Source organism: Prionailurus viverrinus, chromosome D1 (assembly GCF_022837055.1).
Source record: "Prionailurus viverrinus isolate Anna chromosome D1, UM_Priviv_1.0, whole genome shotgun sequence".
NCBI classification, from domain to species: Eukaryota; Metazoa; Chordata; class Mammalia; order Carnivora; family Felidae; genus Prionailurus; species Prionailurus viverrinus.
This window is the reverse complement of record NC_062570.1, coordinates 12,827,754-12,853,242: the sequence shown is the minus strand read 5'-3', so window position 1 is coordinate 12,853,242 and position 25,489 is coordinate 12,827,754. Positions and strand designations below refer to the sequence as shown.

The window sequence follows — 25,489 nt, the reverse complement described above, 5'->3', positions numbered from 1 at the left end:
GTTAATAAGATTTCCAGTCACATAATCAGGTGGACGAGCATTATTAGCACCGTATGCAATAGTCCTCTCCCAAACATCAATAAGATTTTTAATACAACCATGGAAATCACTAATCATCTCTGGTATTTTCAGTTTTAAGATCAACTTGGTCTCTGGGCTTTGTGAGAGTGGACATTCAATGGCCTTTTGAACATTAATGGCCCTGTGAAGGAAAATTTTGACAGGAGAAGGTCTGAGGTGCTGGCCAGGGGTAATGACATTGGCTGTGTCATTGTCTCTGGCTGCTCGATCAATTTTCCTTGGGATATAGTTTTCATTACCAAACAGATGTTTGGTAATACATGGAGGACCATGCTTTTTCCACTGAATCAAAATATGTCCTGTGGCATCCAGAAGTATACATGTTTTAAAGACCCCAATTCCATGATGATCAAAATATTTTAAGGCTGATGGAAAACAAATCAATAATTCTTTGTAACTAAATGAAATTAATTATATAATTTTTAAATGTACACATTTGTAAAATTCTGACCAAGATAATTTCTAATGCTAATAGCATTACTGCTAAGGGGAAGAAAAGAATTTCACCAGATGCATTAAAATCTTAACAAAATGGGTGTAGAAAGAGGAAGAAAAATGTTAGTATTTATGAATGGAAAAAATAAAATTTGACTTTTAGTTAAAAACCCAAATCCAAATGTTTGGCAAATTAAAAAAACAAACATTATTTTATAAGAAACTCATAAATCAACTGTAATTTCAAAATAAAAATCCACACTTTTCACCACTTTTTGTAAGTAGTAAACCCATTGATGCAGTGTTGAGTCTTCAATGAGGAAAATAAGTTTTCTCTTCAAGCAGTCATTTTTAATTTGTGTTTAACTTGCTCTATTTACAAAATGCTGTAATCCACCTTATTTTCACAGTATGACCACTGGGGAAAGGAGTCTTCGTTTCAGTCTTTTTCCTATGTTCTCACTCTCTGGCAATAAAAATACGTGCAGTAAACAATTTTTATTACTACAAATTATTTTTGAAACAAATTCCTCATTTTCTCCCTTCTTTTTCTCTTTTCTCTCCACCCTTCTCTATTTATTCTCTCCTCTCTTCAACAAATATTTTTTTAACAAGATCGTGTTAAAGGATGAATTAAAAGTCTCACTTTTGAATAATCTCACTAAGGAATGGTTTGTCCTGGAGTAGGGATAATTTTTCTTGTGCATTTGCAATGTTTTCCTCAGGCTTTACCTCGTCCCCCAAGTTACTCAACAGCTAGCCAAATGAGGAGGAAATAAGTGGCCATGAAATAGCAAGCCTCAGTAACTCAGCTAAACATTGTACCAATAACATTGACCTTGGTAACTTGTGAAATTTCCCCTCAAACTCTTCTCCATGGAGAAACCTTGCACATGTTTATGAAATGATGTCACACACATTGTTTATTTTGTGTGCACCAGAATCCGCTTCTCGGGTTAAAATTTCAGTGTTGGGCCCAGGCTGAACATCTTATCAGTGCGATCTGATAAATGTAGAAAAAGTGAGGGCTGATAGCTCCTTATTCTGAATACTTCACGTTAAAAGTAGCCTCAGCTGTATTCATTGACTCACATCATGCTTTCACCCAGGTAAGACTCGGGCCATTTAAACAAATATCATTGAAGTATAGTTGATATAAAATGTTATATTAGTTTCAAGTGTACAACATAGTGATTCCACAATTCTGTGCATTACTTAGTTCTCACTACAATAACTATAGTCGTCATCTGTCACCATACAACATTGTTACAGTATTATTGATTATATTGCCTGTGATGTACTTTACATCCCCATGACTGACTTACTTTATAACTGGAAGTTTGTACCTCTGAATATCCTTCACCTATTTGATCCATCTCCCCAGCTGTATATACCTCTGGCAGCAAACACTTTGTTCTCAGAGTCTGTTCCTGGTTTTCTGGGTTTTTTATTTTTATTTTTTATTTTTAGATTCCACACAAAGGAGAAATCCTAGGGTCTTTGTCTTTCTGACTTATCTCATTTAACACAATACCCTCTAGGTCCATCCATTTTGTTGCAAATGGCAAGATCCCACTCTTTATAAGGCCTAGTATGCTCCATTGTGTTTATATATACTGCAACTCTGTTGCCATTCATCTATTGATGGACCCCTAGGTTGCTTTCCTATCTTGGCTATTATAAATACTGCAATAAACACAGAAGTGCATATAGCTTTTTCAGTTAGTGTTTTTGGTTTCTCTGCATAAATAATCAGTAATTAAATTACTGGATTGCATAGTATTTCTATTTTTAATTTTTTGATGAACCTGCATACTTCTTTTCCACAGTGGCTGCACCAATTTACATTCCCACAGTGTACAAGTGTTCCCTTTCATCTGCAGCCTCATCAAAGTTTGTTATTTCTTGTCTTTCTGATTCTAGCCATTTTGACAGGTGTAAGGTAACATCTCCTTGTGGTTTTGATTTGCATTTCCCTGAGGATTTGTGATATGGAGGATATTTTCATGTGTCTGCTATCTGTCTTCTTAAAAAAATGTCTATTCCGGTCCTCTGCTCATTTTTTTTTAATGGGGTTGTTTGTTTTGGTGTTGAGTTGTAAAAGATAGTAATATATTTTAGATCTTAACCTCTTATCAGATAAATCATTTGCAAATACCCACTGTAATTCAGTAGGTTGCTTTTTAATTTTGTTGACAGTTTCCTACAGTGTGTGAAGCTTTTTTGTTGGGTTTTGTTTAATTTATTTAAATTCAAGTTAGTTAACATCCAGCGTAGTATTGGTTTCAGGAGTCAAGCCCAGTGATTCATCACTTACACATATAACACCCAGTGCTCATCCCAGTAAGTGCCCTCCTTAATGCTCCTCACTGATTTAGCCCATCCCTCCATCCCCTTGCCCTCCAGCAACGCTCAGTTCTCTGTATTTAAGAAATTGTTCTGGTTTCCCTCCCCTTCTGTTTCTATCTTATTTTCCTTCCTATCTCCTATGTTCAGATGAACATGTTTTGTTGCTTAAGTTCCACATGTGAGTGAAATCATATATTTGTCTTTCTCAGACTTATTTGCTTAGCATAATACACTCTAGTGCCGTCCATGTTGTTGGAAATGGCAAGATTTCATTTTTGTTGATCACCGAGTAGTATCCTGTTGTGTGTGTGTGTGCGCGTGCACATACCACATCTTTTAAAAAAAAAATTATAAATGTTTATTTGTGAAAGAGAGTGAGAGAGACAGAGTGCAAGTGGGTGGGGGGCTGAGAGGGAGACACCAAATCTGAAGCAGGCTCCAGGCTCTGAGTTGTCAGCACAGAGCCCAGTGTGGGGCTCAAACTCAAGGTCTGCAAGATCATGACCTGAGCTGAAGTCTAACAACTAAATGTGAGCCACTCAAGTGCCCCTATCTTTATCCATTTATCAGTTGGTGGATATTTGGGCTCTTTGCATAATTTGGCTCTTGTTGATAGCACTATTATAAACATTGGGGTGCATATCCCTTTTTGAATCAGTGTTTTTATATCCTTTGGATAAATACCTAGTAGTGCAATAGCTGGGTTGTAGCATAGTTCTGTTTATAATTTTTTGAGGAAACTCCACACTGTCTAGCAGAGTGGCTGCACCAGTTTGCATTCCCACCAAGGTAAATGTGTTCCCCTTTCTCCACATCCTCGCAAACATCTGTTGTTTTCTGTGTTGTTCATTCTAGCCATTCTGGCAAGTGTGAGGTGATAACTCATTATGGTTTTGATTTGTAGTTCCTTGATGATGAGTGATTTTGAGCATTTTTTTAAATGTGTGTTAGCCATCTGGATGTCTTCTTTGGAAAAGTGTTTGTTTCTTCTGCCGATTTCTTGTCTGGATTATTTGTTTTTTGGGTGTTGAGTTTGATAAGTTCTTTATAGATTTTGGATACTAACCCTTTATCCAATATGTCATTTTCAAATATCTTATCCCTTTCTATTGGTTGCCTTGAGTTTTGCTGATTGTTTCCTTCAGCAGGCAGAAGCTTTTTATCTTGATGAGGTCACAGCAGTTCATTTTTGCTTTTGTTTTCCTTGCATCCAGAGATCTGTCTAGTGAAGAAGTTGATATAGCTGAGATCAAAGAGGTTGCTGCCTGCTTTCTCCCCTAGGATTTTTATGGCTTCCTGTCTTATGTTTAGGTCTTTCATCCATTTTGAGTTTAGTTTTGTGTATGGTGAAATAAAGTGGTCCAGGTTCATTTTTCTGCATATCACTGTCCAGTTTTCCCAGCACCACTTGCTGAAGAGACTGTCTTTTTTCCAATGGATATTCTTTCCTGCTTTGTCAAAGATTACTTGGCCACACGTTTGTGGGTCCATTTCTGGGTTTTCTATTCCATTGATCTGACTTTGTTTTTGTGCCAATACCATACTGTCTTGATGATTACAGCTCTGTAATATACCTTGAAATCTGGGATTCTGGTGCCTCCAGCTTTGGTTTTCTTTTTCAACATCATTTTGGCTACTTGGGGTCTTTTCTGGTTGCATACTAATTTTAGAATTTTTATTCTAGCTCTGTGAAGAATACTGGTGTTATTTGATAGGGATTGCATTGAATGTGTAGATTGCTTTGGGTAGTATCAACACTTTGATGGTATTCTTCCAATCCATGAGCATTGAATGTTTCTCTATTTCTTTGCATCTTTTTACATTTCTTGAATAAGCTTTATACAGTTTTCAACATACAGATCTTTCACCTTTTTAGCTAGGCTTATTCCTAAGTATCATAGGGTTTTTGGTGCAATTATAAATGGGATTGATTCCTTGATTTCTCTTTGTGCTGCTTCATTATTGGTGTATAGAAATGCAACTGATTTCTGTATGTTGATTTTATATCCTGCAACTTTCCTGATTTTGGGTGGAGTCTTTTGGGTTTTCCACATAAAGTATCATGTTTTGTGCAATGAGTGAAAAATTGATCTCTTGTTTGCTGATTTGGATGCCTTCTATTTCATCGTTGTCTGATTGCTGAGGCTAGGACTTCCAGGACTATGTTCAACAACTGGTGAGAGTGGACCTCCCTGTTGTCTTCCTGACTTAGGGGGAAAGCTCTCATATTTTCCCCATTGAGGATGGTATTAACTGTCTTTCATATATGGACTTTACAATGTTGAGGTATGTTCCTTCTATCCTTACTTTCTTGAGGGTTTTTATGAAGAAAGGCTACTCTATCTTGTCAAATGCTTTTTCTGTACCTATTGAGAGGATCATATGGTTCTTATCCTTTGTCTTATTAATGTGGTGTATTGACGTTGGTTGATTGATTTTTGTTGTAGTCCCAATACATTATTTTTGCTTTTGTTTACCTTCCCTGAGGAGAACTATCTAAAAATGTTAAGGTTGTTGTCAGAGATGACTGCCTGTTTTCCTCTAGGAGTTTTATAGTTGAAGGTCTCACATTTAGGTCTCTAGTCCAATTTGAGTTTATTTTTGTGAATGATTGTGAGAAAGTGGTCCCCTTGTATCATTTTTTATGTAGCTGTCCAGTTTTCCCTGTACCATTTATTGAAGATACTGCCTTTTCCCTATTATGTATTCTTACCTCCTTTGTCATAGATTAATTATGTAAGTATGGGTGTATTTCTGGGCTCTTTTATCATGTTCTATTGATGTGTCTTTTTTTCTGCCAGTAGCATACTGTTTTAATTCCTATAACTTTTTAGTACATCTTGAAATCTAGGATTGTGATACCTGCACCTTTTGGTCTTTTCCCAAGATTGCTTTGGCTCTTCAGGGTCTTTTGCGCTCCATACAAACTTCAGGATTATTCTAGTTCTGTAAAACAAACTCACTCACTTATAGTCACTCACTCACTATTTTGATAGGGATTGCATTGAATCTGTAGATTGGGGGTAATGAGGACATTTTAATCATACTCTTTGAATACCTAAGTATGGAATATCTTTTTATATATTTGTGAAATCTTCAGTTTCTTTCATCAATATCTAATATTATTTTTCTGAGTCTACTTATTTCATCTCCTTGGTTAAGTTTATTCCTAGGTATTCTTTTTGGTAAAATTGTAAATGGAATTGTTTTCTTAATTTCTCGGACACATCATTTTTAGTGTATAGAAATGCAACCAATTTCTGTAAATTTTATATCCTGCAACTTTACTAAATTCATTTATTATTTCTAGTAGTTTCTTGGAGTCTATAGGGTTTACTATAAACTGAATCACATCTGCAAATAGTGAGAGTTTTACTTCTTTGTTACCATTTTGGATATCTTTTAATTCTTTTTCATGTGTGATTACATTGTCTAGGACTTCCAGTACTATGTTAACTAAATGTGTTGAGAGTGGACATCTTTGTCTTATTCCTGATCTTAGAGGAAAAGCTAAGCTTCACTGCTGAGTATGATGTCAGCTGTGGGTTTGTCCCATACAGACACTTTATGTTGAGGTAGGTACCCTCTAAACCCACCTTGAGAATTTTTATTATAAATATATGTTGAATTTTGTCAAGTGTTTTTTCCTATTCAGATGATCATATGGTTTTAATCCTTCCTCTTCTGAATGTGAGATACATAATATTGATTTGCAAATATTTAGAAATTCTTGCATCCCTGGAATGAATCCCACTTGATTATAGCAAATAATCCTTTTTTTTAATGAAGTATAGTTGACACAATGTTACATGAGGTTGACATGCATAACAACAGAGTGATTCAACAACTCTGTATGTTCAGCTATGTTTACCACAGGTATAGCCACCATCATTCACCATAACACAATTAAAATACCATTGACTATATTCCCTGTGCTGTGCCTTTAATCCCGAGATTTATTTATTCCTTAACTGGAAGCCTGTACCTCCCATTCCCCTCACCCTTTGTGGCCATCCCCTCACCTCCAGAAACCATCAGTTTGTTCTCTATGGGTCTGTTTATGCTTTATTTCTTCATTTATTTTGTTTCTTGGATTACACATATAAGATGGATCACATGATGCTTGTCTTTGTGTCTGACTTATTTCATAGTGTAATGCTCTAGGTCTATCCATGTTACAAATAGCAAGATTGCATTCTTTTTTCATGCCTGACTAGTATCCCATTGTATTTATATACCACAACATCTTTATTCATTCATTTATCAATGGACGCTTGGGTTGCCTCCATAACTTGGCTATTGTAAATAATGCTGCAAAAAACATACAGGTACATATATCTTTTCAAATTAGTGTTTTTTATCGTTTGGGGGTAAACACCCAGTAGTGGATTACTGAATAATATCCTATTTTTAATTTTTTGAGGAACATCTAAACTATTTTCCACAATAAACATCTATTTACATTCCCACCAACAGTACAGAAGCGTTTCTCTTTTTTTCTACATCATCATCAACACTTGTTATTTCTTGTCTTTTTTTTTTATTTGAGCCATTCTCACAGGTATAAGGTGATATTGTGTTGATTTTCATTTGCCTGATAATCAATGATTTGGGGCATCTTTCCATGTGTCTGTTGGCCATCTGTATATCTATTTGGAAAAATGTCTATTCAGGTCCTCTGCCCATTTTTTAATCAGATTATTTGTTTTGGTGTTGAGTTGTACAAGTTCCTTATATATTCTGGATATTAATCTCTAATAAGATCTATCATTTGTAAATACCTTCTCCCATTAAGTAGGTTGTCTTTTCATTTTGTTTTTCTTTCCTGTGCAAAAGCTTTTTACTTTGTGTACTCTCAATAGTTGATTTGTTTAGAAAACTGTTGCTGAGGCTGTGTCAAAGCGATCATTGCCTGTTTTCTTGCAGGAGTTCTATGGTTTTAGGTCTCAAAATTATGTTGTTAATCCATTTTAGTGCATTTTTGTGTGTGGTACAGAAAGTGGTCCAATTTAATAATAACATAGCTGAAAGAAATCAAGAAAACAATCCCATTTAAAATTGCAACATAAAATAAAATACCTAGAAATAAACTTAACCAAGGAAGTGAAAGACCAGTACTCTGAAACCTGTAAAACGTTGATTAAAGAATTGAAGAGGACACAAGTAAGTGGAAAAGTATTCCATGCTCATGATCGGAATAATTAATACTGTTCACATGTCCATATTACCACAAATAATTTACAGATTTAATGCAATCCTTATCAGAGTTACAATAGGACTTTTCACAGAACTAGAACAAATAATTCTAAAATTGGTTTGGAGCATAGAAGATGCTGAATAGCCAAAGCAATCTTGAGAAAGGAGACCAAAACTTCAGGTATCACAATCTCAGATGTAAAAATATACTAGAAAGCTATAGTATTCAAAACTGTATGCTACTGGCACAAAATAGATATGTGGATTGGTATCACAGGAGAGAGATCACAGAAATAAACCCAAACTTGTATTGTCAGTTAATTTATGACAGGAAGCAAGATTATACAATGGGTAAAAGACAGTCTCTTTGATAATGGCATTGGGAAAACCAGACAGCTACACACAAAAGAGTGATTTAAAAAAATGTATCCTTGCATCTCTGGAGGCAAGGGAAACAAAAGCAAAAATGAACTACTGGAACCTCATCAAAATAAAAAGCTTCTGCACAGCAAAGGAAACAATCAGCAAAACTAAAACGCAACTGACAGAATGGGAGAAGATATTTGCAAACGACACAGCAGATAAAGGGTTGGTATCCAAAATCTATAAAGAACTTATCAAACTCAACACCCAAAAAACAAACCATCCAATGAAGAAATGGACAAAAGACACGAATAGACACTTCTCCAAAGAAGACATCCAGATGGCCAACTGACACATGAAAACATGCTCCACATCAGTCATCATCAGGGAAATACAAATCCAAACCACAATGAGATACCACGTTACACCTGTCAGAATGACTAACATGAACAACTCCGGCAACAACAGATGTTGGTGAGGATGTGGAGAAAGAGGATCTCTTTTTGCATTGTTGGAATGCAAGCTGGTGCAGCCACTCTGGAAAACAATATGGAGGTTCCTCAAAAAAACCAAACATAGAACTACCCTACAATCCAGCAATTGCACTGCTAGGCATTTATCCATGGGATACAGGTGTGCTGTTTCAAAAGGACACATGCACCCCCATGTTTATAACAGCACTGTCAACAAGAGCCAAAGTATGGAAAGAGCCCAAATGTCCATCGATGGATGAATGGATAAAGAAGATGTGGTGTGGGGCGCCTGGGTGGCGCAGTCGGTTAAGCGTCCGACTTCAGCCAGGTCATGATCTCGCGTTCCGTGAGTTCGAGCCCCGTGTCAGGCTCTGGGCTGATGGCTCGGAGCCTGGAGCCTGTTTCTGATTCTGTGTCTCCCTCTCTCTCTGCCCCTCCCCCGTTCATGCTCTGTCTCTCTCTGTCCCAAAAATAAATAAAAACGTTGGGAAAAAAAATTAAAAAAAAAAATGTGGTGTATATATATATATATATATATGTATGTATGTGTATATGTGTATATATGTATACCTATATATACATACATATATATATACATATATATATATACATATATATATATACATACACATACACAATGGAGTATTACTCGGCAATCAGAATGAAATCTTGCCATTTGCAACTACATGGATAGAACTGTAAGGTATTATGCTAAGTGAAATTACTCAGAGAAAGACAAAAATCATATGACCTCACACATCTGAGGACTTTAGGAGACAAAACAGATGAACATAAGGGAACGGAAACAAAAATAACAAAAACAGGAAGGGGGAAAAAACAGAGGAGACTCATAAATATGGAGAACAAATTGAGGGTTACTGGAGGGGTTGTGGGTGGGGGGATGGGCTAAATGGGTAAGAGACATTAAGGAATCTACTCCTGAAATCATTGTTTCACTATGTGGTAACTAATTAGGATGTAAATTTTAAAAAATAAATATTTTAAAAAATGTATCATTGAATTTGGTTTGCCAATATTAAGAATTTTGCATACATATTGATCAGGGATATTGAACTTTATTTTTTTTTTCTTGCCCCCTTAAGTGTCTTTATCTGGTTTTGCTAGCATGGGAATGCCAGACAGGTAGAATGAGTCTGGAAATTTTCCTTCCTCTTCTTCTTTTTTTTTTTTTCCAATGTTTATTTATTTTTGGGACAGAGAGAGACAGAGCATGAACAGGGGAGGGGCAGAGAAAGAGGGAGACACAGCATCGGAAACAGGCTCCGAGCCATCAGCCCAGAGCCCGACGCGGGGCTCGAACTCACGGACCGCGAGATCCTGACCTGGCTGAAATCGGACGCTTAACCGACTGCGCCACCCAGGTGCCCACTCTTCTTCTTTTTGGACTACTTTGAGGAGACTAGGTATTAACTCTTCTTTAAATGTTTGGTAGAACTCACCTGTGAAACCATTTGGTATTGGACTTTTATTGCTTTCGAGTTTTGATTACCAATTCACCCAAATTTCAAGGAATTTATCCATTTTTTTTCTAGGTTGTCTAATTTGTTTATACACAACATTTTTTAAGGTGATTTATTTTCAGAGAGAGAAGGAGGGAGAGAGACAGGATGAGCAGGGGAGGAGCAGAGAGAGGGGGAGAGAGAGAGAATCCCAAACAGGCCCCATGCTGTCAGCACAGAGCCCAAAGGGAGTTGATTTCACCAACTGTGAGATCATGACCTGAGCTGAAATCAAGAGTCAGAAGCTTAGCTAACTGAGCCACCCAGGTGCCCCTGTTCACATGTAATTTTTAATAGTATTCTTATAATCCTTTCTGTATTGGTGATATTGGTTGTTATTTCTCCCCTTTATTTTTTTATTCTATTTGTTTGAGTCCTCTTTTGTTCTTGTTGAATCTGGCTAAAGGTTTATCATTTTTATTTATCCTTTCAAAGAATCAGCTCTTAGTTTCAATGTTTTTATCTATGGTTTTTTTGGGGGGGGGGTTGTTTTGGGTTTTTTTGTTTGTTTTTTGTTTTTTTTCTTTGTTTTTTGTTTTTTGGTTTTTGGGTGGTTTTTTTTTAATTTTTTTTTTCAGTTTCAACTTATACTCTGATCTTTATTATTTCCTTTCTTCTACAGATGTTGGATATTCTTCCTTTCTTTAGTTCCTTGAGGTATAAGATTGGATTATTTTATTTTTAAACTTTAGTTAACATAAAGTGCAGTACTGGTTCTGGAATAGAATGCAGTGGTTTATCACTCACATACAATACCCAGTGCTCCTCACGACAAGTGCTCTCCCTAATATCCATCACCCATCTAGCTCTTCTCCCACCCACCTCCTTGTTAAGATTTTTGTTTTATGCAGTAGACCTGTATTGCTGTAAATTTTCCTCGTTGAACTGATTTGGTTGTGTCCCAAAATTTTGGACCATTGTTTCTATTTTCATTTGTATGCAGGTATTTTATTTCCACTTTGATGTCTTCATTAACCTATTGGTTGTTTAGTAGTGTGTCGTTTAGCTTCTGTGTGTTTGTGTTTTTGCCAGTTTTTTTCTTGTAATTAATTTCTCATTTCATATCATTTTCATCAGAAAAAAATGCTCAATATGATTTCAATCTTAAATTTATTGAGACTTGTTTTATGGCCTAATATGTGATATGTGCTATAGAATATTCCATGTGCACTTGAAAGGAATATGTATTCTGTTTTGGGATAAAAGGTCCTCTATGTATCTTTTAAGTCTGTCTGGTATAATGTGTCATTCAAAGTCCCTGTTTCTTCATTGATTTTTCTGTCTGAATGATCTATCCATTGATAGAAGTATAAAGTCCCATAGTAGTATTGTCAATTTCTCCATCTGTGTTAATAATTGCTTTATGCATTTAGGTGCTCCTACATAGGTGCTAGACATTTCTAGTTTTTATAATCCTCCTGTTAGAATAATCGTTTTATCATTATGTAATGCCCTGCTTTATCTCTGGTTACAGTTTCCATTTTAAAGTCTATTTTGTCTGATATAAGTATTGTTATCACAGCTTTTCTTTTTTTTTTTTTTTTTTTTTTTTGCTTCTATTTGCATGGAATATCTTTTTCCAGCCCTTACACTTTCAGGCTATATATGTCTTTAAATCAAAAGGGAATCTCAAGTAGGCAGCATGTAGATGGGTCAAGTTTATTAGTTTAATCACTCAGACACACTATGTCTTTTGATGAGAGCATTAGACCAGTTATATTGACAATAACTATTGATAAGTATATATATTGCCATTTTGTTATGGTTTTTGTTGTTTTTGTACTTCTGTTGATTTCTTCTTCCCTTGTCTCTTCTGTTTTGATGGCTTTCTTTAGTGTTATGCTTGGATTACTTTCTCATTATTTTTTTGTATCTATTAATAAGTTTTGATTTATAGTTACCATCGGATTCATATGTAACATCTTATATATATAGAAATCTACATTAAGTTGATGACCCCTTAAATTTAAACACATTCTGGGGCACCTGGGTGGCTCAGTTGGTTGAGCATCTGACTTTTGATTTCAGCTCGGGTCATGATTTCATGGTTCATGGGTTCAAGCTCCATGTCAAGCTCTGTACCGACAGTACAGAGCCCACTCAGGATTCTCTCTCTGTCCCTCCTCTGCTCGTTCTCTCTCTCTCTCTCTCTCTCTGTCAAAATAAATAAACAAATAAACATTAAAATTTTTCGAACATATTCTAAAAGAACTACATTTTTACTGCTCCCTCCATGTTTTATATATAGGTCACTTTACATCTTTTTACTTTGTATATCTTTTGAGTAATTTTTGTAGACATAATTGATTTTATTACTTTTATGTTTTAACTTCTGTACTGGCTTTATAAGTGATTAGTGTACTACATTTACTATGTTTGCTTTAACCAGTGAAATTTTTTTTCATAATTTTCTTCTAGTTAAGGTCTTTTCTTTCCATTTAAAAATTTCCCCTTAACATTTCTTGAAAGGCAAATTTAGTGATGATGAACTCCTTTAACTTTTATTTGTCTGGAAATTTCTTTAGATCTCCTTCAATACTGATAGATGATCTTGTAGGCTATTGTTGCAGGTTTTTTGCTTTCAGTACTTTGAAGATACCATGCAACTCCTTTCTGGCCTGCAAACTTTCCACTCAAAAATCACTTCATAGCCTTATAGAGTTTCTCTGGCCTGTAACTAGTGTCTTTGCTCTTGCTGCTTTTAATATTCTCTATCTTTGTTTTTTGCTTTTTTTTCTTAATTTATTTTTGACAGAGGGCATGAGCATGAGTGGGGCAGGAGCAGAAAGAGAGGGGGACAGAGGATCTGAAGCAGGCTCTGCACTGACAGCAGAAAGTCCTGTGTGGGGCTTGAACTCATAAACCATGAGATCGTGACCCAAGCTGAAGGTAGATGGTTAACTGACTCAGCCACCCAGGATTCTTGCTTTTAAAATTGTTATGTGTTTAAATTGGTATGGACCTCCATGGGTTCATCTAATTTGGGCTCATCTGTCCAGAACCTGGATATCTGTTCCCTTCCTCCCAGATTAGGGAAGTTTTCAGCTATTTCTTTAAGTGATCTTCCCCCTTCCCTTTTGCTCACTCTCTCTCGCTCCTCCAGAGATCTCTGTACTGTGAATGTTATTATGCTTAATGATGTCACAGGGTCCCTTAATGTATTCTCATTTTTTATTCTTTTTTCTTTTCAGCATGGTTGCTTTCCACTACCCTTTCTTCGATATCAATTACCCATTCTTCTGCATCCTCTAATTTTCTATTGATTCCCTCTGGTGTATTTTTTATTTCAGTTACTTATTCTTCAGCTCTGACAGGTTATTTTTTATATTTTCTATCTCTTTGTTGAAGTTTTTACTAAGTTTATCAACTCTATTGTCAAGTAAAGTGAGTATTTTTATGACCATTAATTTGAACTCTTGAGCAGCCATATTGCTTATCTTTGTTTCATTTACCTGTTTTTCTGTGGGTTTTTTTTTTCTTCATTTGGATCGTAGTCCTCTGTTTCTTCATTTTGTTTATCTTTGTATTTGTTTCTATATATTTGGTAGGTCAGGTATGTCTACTGGTCTTAAAAGTAGTGGCCTTGTGTAGCCACCTTCCTGTGGTGCTCTGTAGCATAATCCCCTTTGGTCACCACAGCTAGGCCCTCCATGGGTCTCCCCTATGTAGGCTACATATGCCATCTTGTTATGGCTGACCCACAACTGCTGTAAGGATGCTGGGTGGGTTAAGCTGGTGCTCAGCCCTACTTGCTGTAATTGCCCTCTTTGCTTGTTGTAGGAGCCCTGGGCAGCCAAGTTTGCTCCTTGTGCTGGTAAGAGGCTCAGCCCAGACCCACTGGTGGGTAGGACCGGACCTCAGACTATCTGTTCACCATTAGCCCCTGTGACATCTGTGGGTACATCAAAGGGCAGGTCTTGCTCCCTGCAAAGCCAGGTGAGAGGCCCAGCTGCAAGCACTGGAGGGTGCTGGTGTGTGGGGTTAGTTTGCCACCTCCACAGGGCAGAATGGCCTGCCCAATAGATGTGACAGGGTGCTTTAGAGGGGTACCTGCTGGGGCAAGTGGGTTGGGTGAGGCAGGTCTACAGGGAAATGCTGGGGTGGGGCATGCAGTGCCAGCAAGGTGAATGGAGAGTATTAAAACTGGCTCCAGAGGGGTGCCTGGATGGCTCAGTTGGTTAAGCATCTGACTTTGGCTCAGGTTGTGATCTCAGGTTGTGAGTTTGAACCCCACACCGGGCTCTTTGCTGACAGCTCAGAGCCTGGAGCCTGCTACAGGACTGTGTGTCTTCCTCTCTGTCTGCCCCTCCTCTGCTTGTGCACTGTCTCTCTCTCTCAAAAAAAAAATTAAAAAAATATTTTTTGAATAAAAAAAAGAACTGGGTCCAGAAAGCATTTGGCTATCTAGTCTTGGGGAGGGTAAGAAAAATGACACCCACAAGCACTTTCATTCTTCTAGAAAGCTCCTGCAGACACTTGCCCTCCCCCAGAGCACATCCTAAAATTAGTCAGTAAATCTCCTTCACATATACTCCATACACTTTTCAAACTGCTGCTCCTGTAGTATGTCTCAGGCTGAGTTATTTAGTGGCTAGCTCTTGAAGGGATGGGACTCAGTTTCCTTTTGCCCACTGGCTCTCCTGGAGTTAATCCTGCTGATTTTCAAAACCAGATACTAAGGGGACTAGTCTTCTCAGTGCAGGTCCCCGGGACCGGGGATGTCTGCCATGGAGTCTGATTCTCTTGTTCCTCCATACATGTTATGTCCCTCCCATTTGTGGTCAGTTAAACTATACCAGGGGTTTGGTTTCCAGCTGTACCCCTCCTACCCTTTTTGATGTGGCCTTCTCTCTACACCTAGCTATGGAAGGTATGTTCTGCCGGACTTCGGATTGCTTTTGGAGTTAGTTGCAATATGTATAGTTGTTGCCTCATAGTGTCCATGGGATGAGGTGAGCTCAGGATTTTCCTAATCCACTGTCTTCTCTCTTTCAAGATGGAGGTCCTTTATATATTTTGCCGCTTAAACAATATACCTTCTTTGTCATCTCCCTACATTGTTGGGATTTGTGGTAAATGTTTAGACAATTAAATTTATGTATATTGAATTATATCAGATTTATAAATGGCTCTAAAAATAACAATCTGGCATTATCATCTAAGGAACCACATAATTGTATTAAAAATTATGGTCCAGGAAATAGGGAAGCCACAGAGGTGTTAAAAGGCCTCCAGTTGCTTCAAGTCTAACAACTTTTTTTGGTGTAATAGTTGGTATGAATGATGGTTGCCATGGCAGAGATAAGGGATCTGTCTTTTCCGTAGACTGAGCTTTCAGTGGGTTCATGATTTATTTATATGTTCTCCACAAGGTTTAGCAAAGTACTTTGCCTACAGTAGGCCCTCCATAAACATTTACTGAATATATGAAAAATGGGCAGTGTGCAAATGCATACAGCATTGTTATAACGGAAGTCATTTGCTTTTCTGAAATTCACTTAAATTCCGGTATAGCAAAATCATCGCTTTTATGAGTGAGATGGCTGTGTATTGACCACTGAATTTCCTGTGATAAAATGAAAATATCCACAGAAATTGCTAGTTCATAGAACTTTAATTAAGATGGTTTGGCTGAAACAGATATGAGAAACCACCAAAGAAATTATCTAACTCTGTAGCTTATCTGAGACATTTTCACATTACCTAATTATTGGATTTTTAAGAATAAATCTTAAGTTTAAATAAAAATAACATGTACATTTTGAGAGCAGGCAGCTGAAATTAAGAGTTGGTTAGACATTTAGATCTGACTTAGTATTAAAATTGATTTCAATTGATATGAAAATAATTTCTAAGAATAATAAAGTCCCCCCTGTAAAACCCAAGATGATTGATACTCTTTTTCCGAGGAAATGAAAGTTTGAAATAGTTAATGTCTAAGAAATTTCTCAAAGTAAGTCATTTAAATGGATAAATTGTGAACACGGCAAGCAATAGCACAATAGACTTACTATTATGTGGTAAGACTTCAATGTAGGTAAAGTTCTTTATCATTTCAACCCCCATGTTTGATCTTCAAAAAAATGGGAAAATAAATTAGCCAGATATCTGCCCAGATATTAAAGTAAAAAATGAATCACTAGCTGAGAGAGATTGAGCCACTCTTAACTCTCTACAAATGCTTTATTTTCCTTTACTTTGATATATTTAAGATATTCTGAGAAAGTAAATGGGTTAGGATTCTGGAAAATCATTCTCCTGGTAAGGGAAGGGATCCAAAGATCCAGAAAGAGGGTGATGTGGAATTCATAAAACATTTATCTTTGGTTTTATCTTCTAAATGATTTTCTACTGCAAGCCAGCCTTTGCATCTTTACCACCTGTGGTAATTCAGGCCTTCATCAACATTTTCCTATGGCAGTACTTCTCAAACTTGAGTGTACATCAGGATTATCTGGAGAGCTTATTATAACTCCGATTACTGAACTGTATCCCCAGGGCTTCTGATTCAATAGTTCTGGGGCACTTGAAGAGATATCTACACCCCATATTCATAGCCTCATTAATTCACAGTAGCTACGATATGGAAAGAACCTAAGTGTCCATTGATGGATGAATGAATACAGATGTAGTCTAAATATACAATGCAATATCATTCAGACTTAAAAAAGAAAAATAGCTTGCCATTTGCAATAACATGGATAAACCTGGAGGACATGCTAAGTAAAATAAGTCAGATACAGAAAGATAAACTTCACTTGTATATGAAATCTAAACAAGTCAAATTCATAGAAACAGTAGAATGGTAGTTTTCAGAGTTTGGGGGTGGGAGAAATGGGGAGATGTTGGTTAAGGGGTATAAGCTTTCAGTTATAAGATGACTAAGGTCTGGGGATCTAATGTACAGCATGATAACTATAGTTAATATAGGTTTAAAATTGGCTGTGAAAGCAGATATTAAGTGTCCTTACACAACACACACACACACACACACACACACACACACTCACACACACTCACACACACACACACACACACACACACACACACACACACACACACACACGAGCCCCTGGCTGGCTCCGTCAGTAGAGCATGCATCTGTTGGTCTCAAGATTATAAGCCCCACATTGAGTGCAGAGATTACTTAAAAATACAAAATAAAACACACACAAAAATGCAAACTATGTGAGGTGATGGATATGTTATTCAACTTGATTATGGTAACTATTCTAGAAGGTATATGTGTATTTCTGCTCCTTTGGTTTATCCCAACTAAAACATCCTCTGTGCTGCCTGTTTTCCCCTAGACAAAATACTTCCATGACTTTCCATCATCAACCTACAGGATAAGGACCAAGCTCCTTGACTGGCTTACAACTTTCTATGAAAGTCCATTTGTCCAGCCTCCTATTTATGCACTTTTGACCTTCACAAGATCCCCAGAGGTTATTTTCTGTACTTTGTCATCTCCTTGAGAGTAGCATTTGGGTCAGTCTTATTCATTACAATGTTTTAGTGGCCTAGCACAGTGAACTTCACCTCGAGGTATATAGGTCTTACAAATTAAGTTGGTGAGTATATCTGGTCAACTGAATTCATTCCATCAACATAGTATCCATCTTGGGAAAGGAAGGACTTCAGGGGCCAGGTCCACAGACACCTCCAGGAAGGACAAAGGAAGTATTTTCCAAAATTGAAAAAGATTGTCTGAATTTTGGGGTCAAATGAGAATAATCCCTCATCATGGGCATCATAGGGTTGCAGAAGTGAGGGGTCAGGGCATTTGGACAGTAACAGCTGTCGGTAGTGGTGGAGTCATGGGAGACAGTGTTATATATAGCCTCTTTCGCATAAAGTAGATTGGGATACAGGTTCTGACTGCATCTTGCTAGGTGTAACTTACTTTGGCCAAGCTATTTAATATATTTGGGCTGAAATTTCCACATATGTTAAATAAGCATAATAGTCACTCCAGATTATTTTTACTGAGGATCCTGTCAGACCTATCTTTGGCACAAGGTTAAAATTTGTCTCATTGCAGAACCTGGATTTCTGAAATTTGAAATATTTATTCTCCCACATCTATTTAAGGTAAAGTTGAAGTTGTCAAGAGAAAACCTTGTGAATTGGATTACCAAAGCCAAACTTCGGGACATTAAAAATAGGATTAAAAGGGGGCCCCTGGTTGGCTCAGTTGGTTAGACATCTAACTTAGGCTCAGGTCATGATCTCACAGTTAGTGAGTACGAGCCCGATGTCAGGCTCTGTGCTGACAGTGCAGAGCCTACTTGGGATTCTCTGTCTCCCTGTCTCTCTGCCCCTCCCATGCTTGTGTACGCTTGCTCTCTCTTGCTATCTCAAAAATAAACATTTATAAATATATAAAAAGGTAGAATTAAAAACACAGTATGACGTTCATGTCAATGTGTCTTGTCTTAGTATTAAGTGTGCATGTATGTGTATGTATATCTATGTGTGTATATATATATATTCACACACACATATACATACACACACGTGTATATATACATATGCACGCACACACATGCACACACACACACACATGCATATTACGTTTCAGAAGGCAGTCTGTAACAGACCATGACAGAAACTGAAAGATTTCTTAACAACTGTGTTTCCTGTATGAAGTCTTCTCAGGTGGCAACCACTTGCTTATTTTCCCACCATGATTATTAACAAAAATACTAAAATTAAAAATACTTTTTTAACTTGGAAGAAGTGAGTGTTTGAGGAGATAGCATCTGATTGGGTAGCTAGGGATGAGAGAACATGAGGGAGGAACTGTATTTACTATGTTGCAAGTGAAAGAAACCAATTTAGTGCTTGGACTTGTGGGAAGAAATGATGTCCTAGCACCTAACTTGGGCCTAAGAATGGGGCTTAGAGTTTTGTATTAGAATAATCTGCAAGAGTTCTTGGATATGGAATCAACTGTGAAACTGATTACTCACCTGTGAGGAAACGTATGTCTACTTCCATGCAAGAGGAGAAAAAAAGACATTTTTTAATGAAGCTTGGAATCCAGAAGTAAATGTGTGTATTGGAAAGTAAAACAGGGTCAGGCAAATTGTCATAAATATAGTCCACTTTGCATGATTGAGCCAAAAATACATGTACGTTAGCTAGACCAGGAATTTAGGATTTCCTGAGAACAAGGAGGAAAGTGTGTAGGGAGAGCTCCCCCAACACAGGCTGCGTTGAAGACCATCTCAAGAGGGAGCTGTATGTGGCCAACAGGGAAAATGGAATCAGCACCGGAAGACTCTGCCTGTAGAGTTAAAACATGGCCTTCAAAATGAAAAGGGCTCCATCTTCATGAGGATACCTCCTTTAGGTATTAGTTAAAATAGTTTTTTGGAAAAGCCCAGCCTCTTTTGTCTGAGCCATAGGATAAAGGAATGGTTCCATATCTTTATCAGGAAAACAAAAAAGTGAAGGTGACAGAGCGTGAAAGGGACATTTTGTAGAAACCTAGGGTCAGTTGTGCCCTGCCCCCTGCCCTGGTGTCGTCATAATGTTTGAAATAGATTTGAACTTAAATTTTCAGGATACTATATTATTCCACTTGCTTTTTTGAACCCACATCACAAAACAAGGCCTTTCTATAGCAGCAATTACCAACTATGGAACCAAAGTCTCTTAAAATGGTATAACTGTTCCACGGTCAAATAATTTTGAACCTCTGTCTCCCACCCCCACTTGAAGGGATACATACTAAAGTTACTGAATAAGCCAGCTGAAAATAAACCTATTTAATTATTTTCCCTGATTGTATTTCACTTATTTTCCATTCAGCAGTTGAGAACCTTCCACATGTTAGGCATCACGGGGCTAGGAGACAAAGTGGTGGCTCTTAATGGCTTCCTATCATATATAGATGGCCTCTAAGCTCTGCCTACCCATCTGACCTCCTTGCTCCATCATCCATTGCATTCGAGCCTCAGTGGTTCCCCTCACCATTTCTGAAACATTCCAGCATGTTCTCACCTCAGTTCATATACTCTCTCTTGGGAACGGTATTTCCCCCAAAATTCATCTGACTCACTTCCTCACTTCATTCAAGGTGTTGCTCAACTCACCTGTTCTCAGGTTGGTATTTAAAACAGGTCTCACCTGCCTCTTCTAAAATAGGACTCACCATTTCATTAACAATCCTTATTCTTGTGACTTTGTTACAACTTGTTGTGTGCCGTTTTTTTTACTCCACTAGAATATAGAATTCCAAATACCCAGTGTTGCAGAATGAGTCTGGAGTTCTCTCTTGTCCAGCAAGAAAGTGGATGCAAAATTAAATGTGAGAGAGTCTAATAATGTCTGGGAGGAGATAATAGCCCCAAGTAAGGGTCCTTGCTCAGTTTTTATTAGGATCAGAAGGCTTACAAACGTGATGGGTGTGCAGAAAGAGACAATGAAACAGTAATCATGAATTCATGTGTGTGAAAGAAAAGAGCTTTCAAAGATATGCAGTGTTAGGGGTTTGGGTCAATACAAAACAAAATCCTGGTGTGAGTATCAGGTGCTGAGTGAGTCTGTTTGTCTGAACTTGCCTAGGGGATAAGACAGAGCATGCTACCCCAGGGTCAACATGGCACCTTTCTTTTGCTAATTACCTCTGCTCCAGGCAATTTCACCAGCAGTCTATTACCTAATCTTGGATGCATTCATCCTGTGGGTTCCTACTTCTATACTGGGGTGCCCTGTTTACCTAATCTTGGATTCTTTCATCCTAAACCTTGTTAACCCATTGGTGCAAACTCAGGGAATTCCTAAACTTATTCCCTACAACCCAGAGTTAGGTCTGGAATATAGAAAGTCCTAACTATTTAAAAATTGAATAAACGCAAAAAAAATAATGGTTATTGCTTCACAGAACTTACAATTTAGCAGAAGATATAAAAATATGTGTGAAATTTAACAGTATAATGAGTGTTATCATTGGGGAAAAAATCAGAATGTGCTGAAAGAATATGGGAATAGCACTTTACCCAAAGGTGGAAGAGTACTATTTAAACCAAGACTTGTAAAATTATAGAGTTGAAGGAGCACATGGTCCATTTGTGAAATGAACGTTTAGCTTGTCTGACAGAGCAAGGCAGCATAAGGGTGAGACAACAAGGTTTAGAGCTAGGCAAGTCCTTGTAAACATTACAGAGTATGGATTTTACCCTTAGAGCAATGGGGTCACATATAGGAATTTAAGCAAGGAAAAGTAAAAGTCATCCAGATTTTAGAAACCTTAGTTTGGATACAGTAGATTGAAGGAAACAAGACAGTGGACAAGGAAACCAGCTCTGGGGATGGTGGAATAATCTAAATGAGGTACAATGATAGTTTCTCCACAGAGGCAACAGCAATGGAGTGATGACTGGGTTCAGTAACTCTGTGGGAGGTACAATGCATAGAATTTGGTGATTTATTTAATGTATAGGGTGAAGTAGACCAATGATATTATTCATCCCCCCCCCCTTTTTTTGACATGGCATCTAATATTCTGTAGGATTGTTGTTCTATAGAATATGTTACAGAAAATACTGGTCTCTTAAAAAGTTGGTCTGTTACCAACTCTGGAAGTATTATAAACCAATGGATAACAATCGGGATATGTAAAGTGCTTCATTGGTTATACTCCTTAAAACCACAGGTGTAGAGATGACCTGTATGGGGCCTGTGAGTATACCAGCAGCTGAGCCGACTCTGATAAGATTATAACCAAATCAACATTTATTTGGTGTTAGGGAGCTTGATTAGGAAAAGTTTCTAGGCAGGGTTGGTCTGAACCTAAGCCTACCTCTTTGTATTGCCTATTGAATGTGAAGGCCTGTTACCTGTGGGAAAGACTTGGTTCTTCCTTTCTCAGATAGCAAATATTTTACTCGCTGGTGGTCACGTGAGTCCTACCTACAGGGAATATGTGGAGGCTTCATGCGGTAGAAGGCCTCTTGGTCTTGGTAGTCCAGGTCTTTACACGGTTGAGCAGTCGAGTTCAGGTTCAGACCACACAGAGCAAAGACTAGGAGGTGCCATTGTCCAACTGGCCTGTGGAGATCATTCGGTCATAGTCTTGGTTCCTTGCCCTCCAGAGAGCAGACACCCCTTCACTGGGGTGCATGAGCAGGAGAGACAGAGACCCAGCCCTCCCTAAACAAAATGAAGTTGACAAGGTAGGTGCTGTTGTTGAAGTCTGTCACCTATTCTGAAGCGCCTACCTTCAGGGCTGGGGAGGACATCCTGGCCCTCAGGAAATCCCCACCATACATCTTCCTGTGTCCCAACTGGTCCCTTGCCTCCAGTAGGATATCTAGCTGCTTCCTCCTGCAATAGGTGTCTCGAGGTTGGAGGATGGTGGCTGTGCCATGTGCAGCCCTGGTGGTGGTGTTCATGTGGGTGAAACGTCTGGGTCAGATCAGCTGGTTTACTTTCTCCATGATTTCCTTTATTCTCAGCTCAGTCTGTTAGTCAAACTGCTGGATCCAGTGGTACTTCAAGATGTAAGGTCTTTATTAAGATGTTCCATTGGTTCAGGGCAATAGGGCTTCTCAAACTGAACAAGAACTGAAGTATTGAGGGAAAAGGAAGGTACTATCAACAAATAATATAGTCTGCTTTCAATATAAATTATTATGGCCCGGCTTAAACACATTTCATTTGGTATAAACACATACCAAAAACGGATTCTAACGTTTTCAATTTTGGAATCATAAGAATCAATTTCCATGAAACGTGACTTCCTCTGTTACCAACAGATGATTTTTTGGAAGTCATTGGCTTAAAAATTAACCACATAAAATAAGTATATATCATTTTGTGATTGAATTTTAAAGTGTGCCCCTTTGCCATATTCTCACTTATTTTTTCTTTATAAAAATCACATAGCCATGTTATAGACAATACGGAAAACAGCAAACTTTTAAAAACATGATCCTGCCTATGCTTTGCTGTTTTTATGGTATTTTTTATTTATTGTGTCCCCTTGTTTCTTTCATGTATGTATTTTGTTTAGTAATCACATTAAAATTAGTACTAGTACTTTTTGCAGTAATATCATTATAAACAGTTTTTAAATTTGTTAATACTTATTTTTGAGAGAGTGAGAGACAGCATGAGTGAGGAGGGGAAGAGAGAGTGAGGGAGACACTTAATCAGAAGCAGGTTTCAGGTTCTGAGCTGTCAGCACAGAGCCTGACCTGGGATTCGAACCCATGAACTATGACATCATGACCTGAGCCGAAGTCAGATGCTTAAGGAACTGAACCACACAGGCACCCCAGTATAAACATTTTAATACTGTTAATCAGTTTTCATGATAATTTATAATCACATACTATTCTACAGGAGGATGTGAAATGGCTTGTGGAGCCAATGATATTGGACAACGGGAGTATAGCTATTTTACATGACTTTTAATGATCAATACCTAGGGGTGGAAGTACCAGATTATATATTATTGAATTAAATAATCAGCCAAAGCACATATGCGTTTTTATTCTTACTGTCAAACATACTCTTGAGGTAAGAGTTTACAGTGCCACCAGCAGTATGGAAGACTGTTAGGATACACGGGTGTCTCATTGGTCTTGGTAGCAAACTGTGATGAGGAAAATAACTTTTGAGGAAAACAACTTTGTTCTTCTGAGTTGCTATTCAGACATTTTACAGTAGAACCCTCCTCTATACGAGTATGGACATTTAGATAAGGACTTGAGTTTGGGGTGCCTGCCCTAGGTCCACCTTTTACTTTTCCTGGACACCTTTTAAAATAACCACTTAGAGGGGTGGCTGGGCGGCTCAGTCATTTAAGCATCCAACTCTTGATTTCACCTCAGGTCATGATCTCATGGATTGTGAGATGAAGTCCTGCATCGGGCTTTGTGCTGACAGCACAGAGATTCTCTCTCTCCTTGTCTCTCTCTTGCTATCAAAAATAAATAAACTTAAAAAAGTAAAATAACCACTTAGGCTTGAGCCCATGAAAAGTCAGTAATCTCCACCCCAACCACTTTATAATAGGTGCTTGCTACCCTGCTCTCCTATCTCCCGCTTGCTGGTTACTTGATGGAGGACTCCCCACCCCCTCAATTACCCCTCTTCCCTTCTGGGACTTCTAAGTACAGATTTTCCTTGAGCTAATAATAGGGTTTATATCCCAATAAGTCCATTTTAAGTTAGAAAAAAATAGCATAAGCCAGGGCACCTGGGTGACTCAGTCAAACATCCAACTCTTAATTGCAGCCCAGGTCATGATTTCACTGTTGGTGAGATCAGTCTGTGAACTGGCAGTGCAGAGCTTGCTTGGGATTCTCTCTCTCCCTTTCTGTCCACCCCTTCCCCGCTCTTGCACACTTGTCTGCATGCTCTCTCCAAATGAAAAAAAATACTTAAAAAAATAATAAATACCATAAGACAAAAAGCATTTAATACATGTAACCTACAAAACATAGCTTACTTTACCCACCCCACCCTAAATGTGAACCACTTCTATTATCCTACAGTGGGGCAAAATCATCTAATCCAAAGCCTATTTTATAAGAATGTTGAATATCTCAGGTAACTTAATCACATACGGTACTGAAAGTGAACAACAGAATGCTTGTATGTATGGAATGATTGTCAGTGTGTGGGTTGTTGACTCCCATGATCCCATGGCTGCCCATAAGCTGTGGTTCACTCTTGCTGCAGAGGGTCTCAAGAGTGTGTTGTATTATATATTCCTAGCCTTGGGAAAAGCTTCAAGTTCAAAATCCAAAGTATGGTTTCTACTGAAGGCTTACTGCTTTTACACCATCATAAAGTCAAAGAATCATAAATCTAACCACTGTAAATTGGGAGTTCTCTGTAAGAATAAACCCTGTAACTCTACTTCCTTTGTGTGAGTATATTGAAACTGCACCTTTAATCAAAAGGACTCTGTGGATCTTATTACTCCCCCCAAAAACTTGGAATTGGGATGCTGAGGGAACTACCTAGTGATCCAACATGTGTGGCATGTGCCCCCTCATTCGTCAGGTCATAATCTACATGTTCTCATTTCAGCACACCATTCCAGCTTTT

The 25,489-nt window shown here is 37.8% G+C and overlaps 1 pseudogene; it reads right to left on the bottom strand.

Moving 5' to 3' along the window:
• Positions 1–22,890, bottom strand: LOC125146627 (NXPE family member 2-like; annotated as a pseudogene).
• Between the last annotated feature and the right edge of the window lie 2,599 nt (positions 22,891–25,489).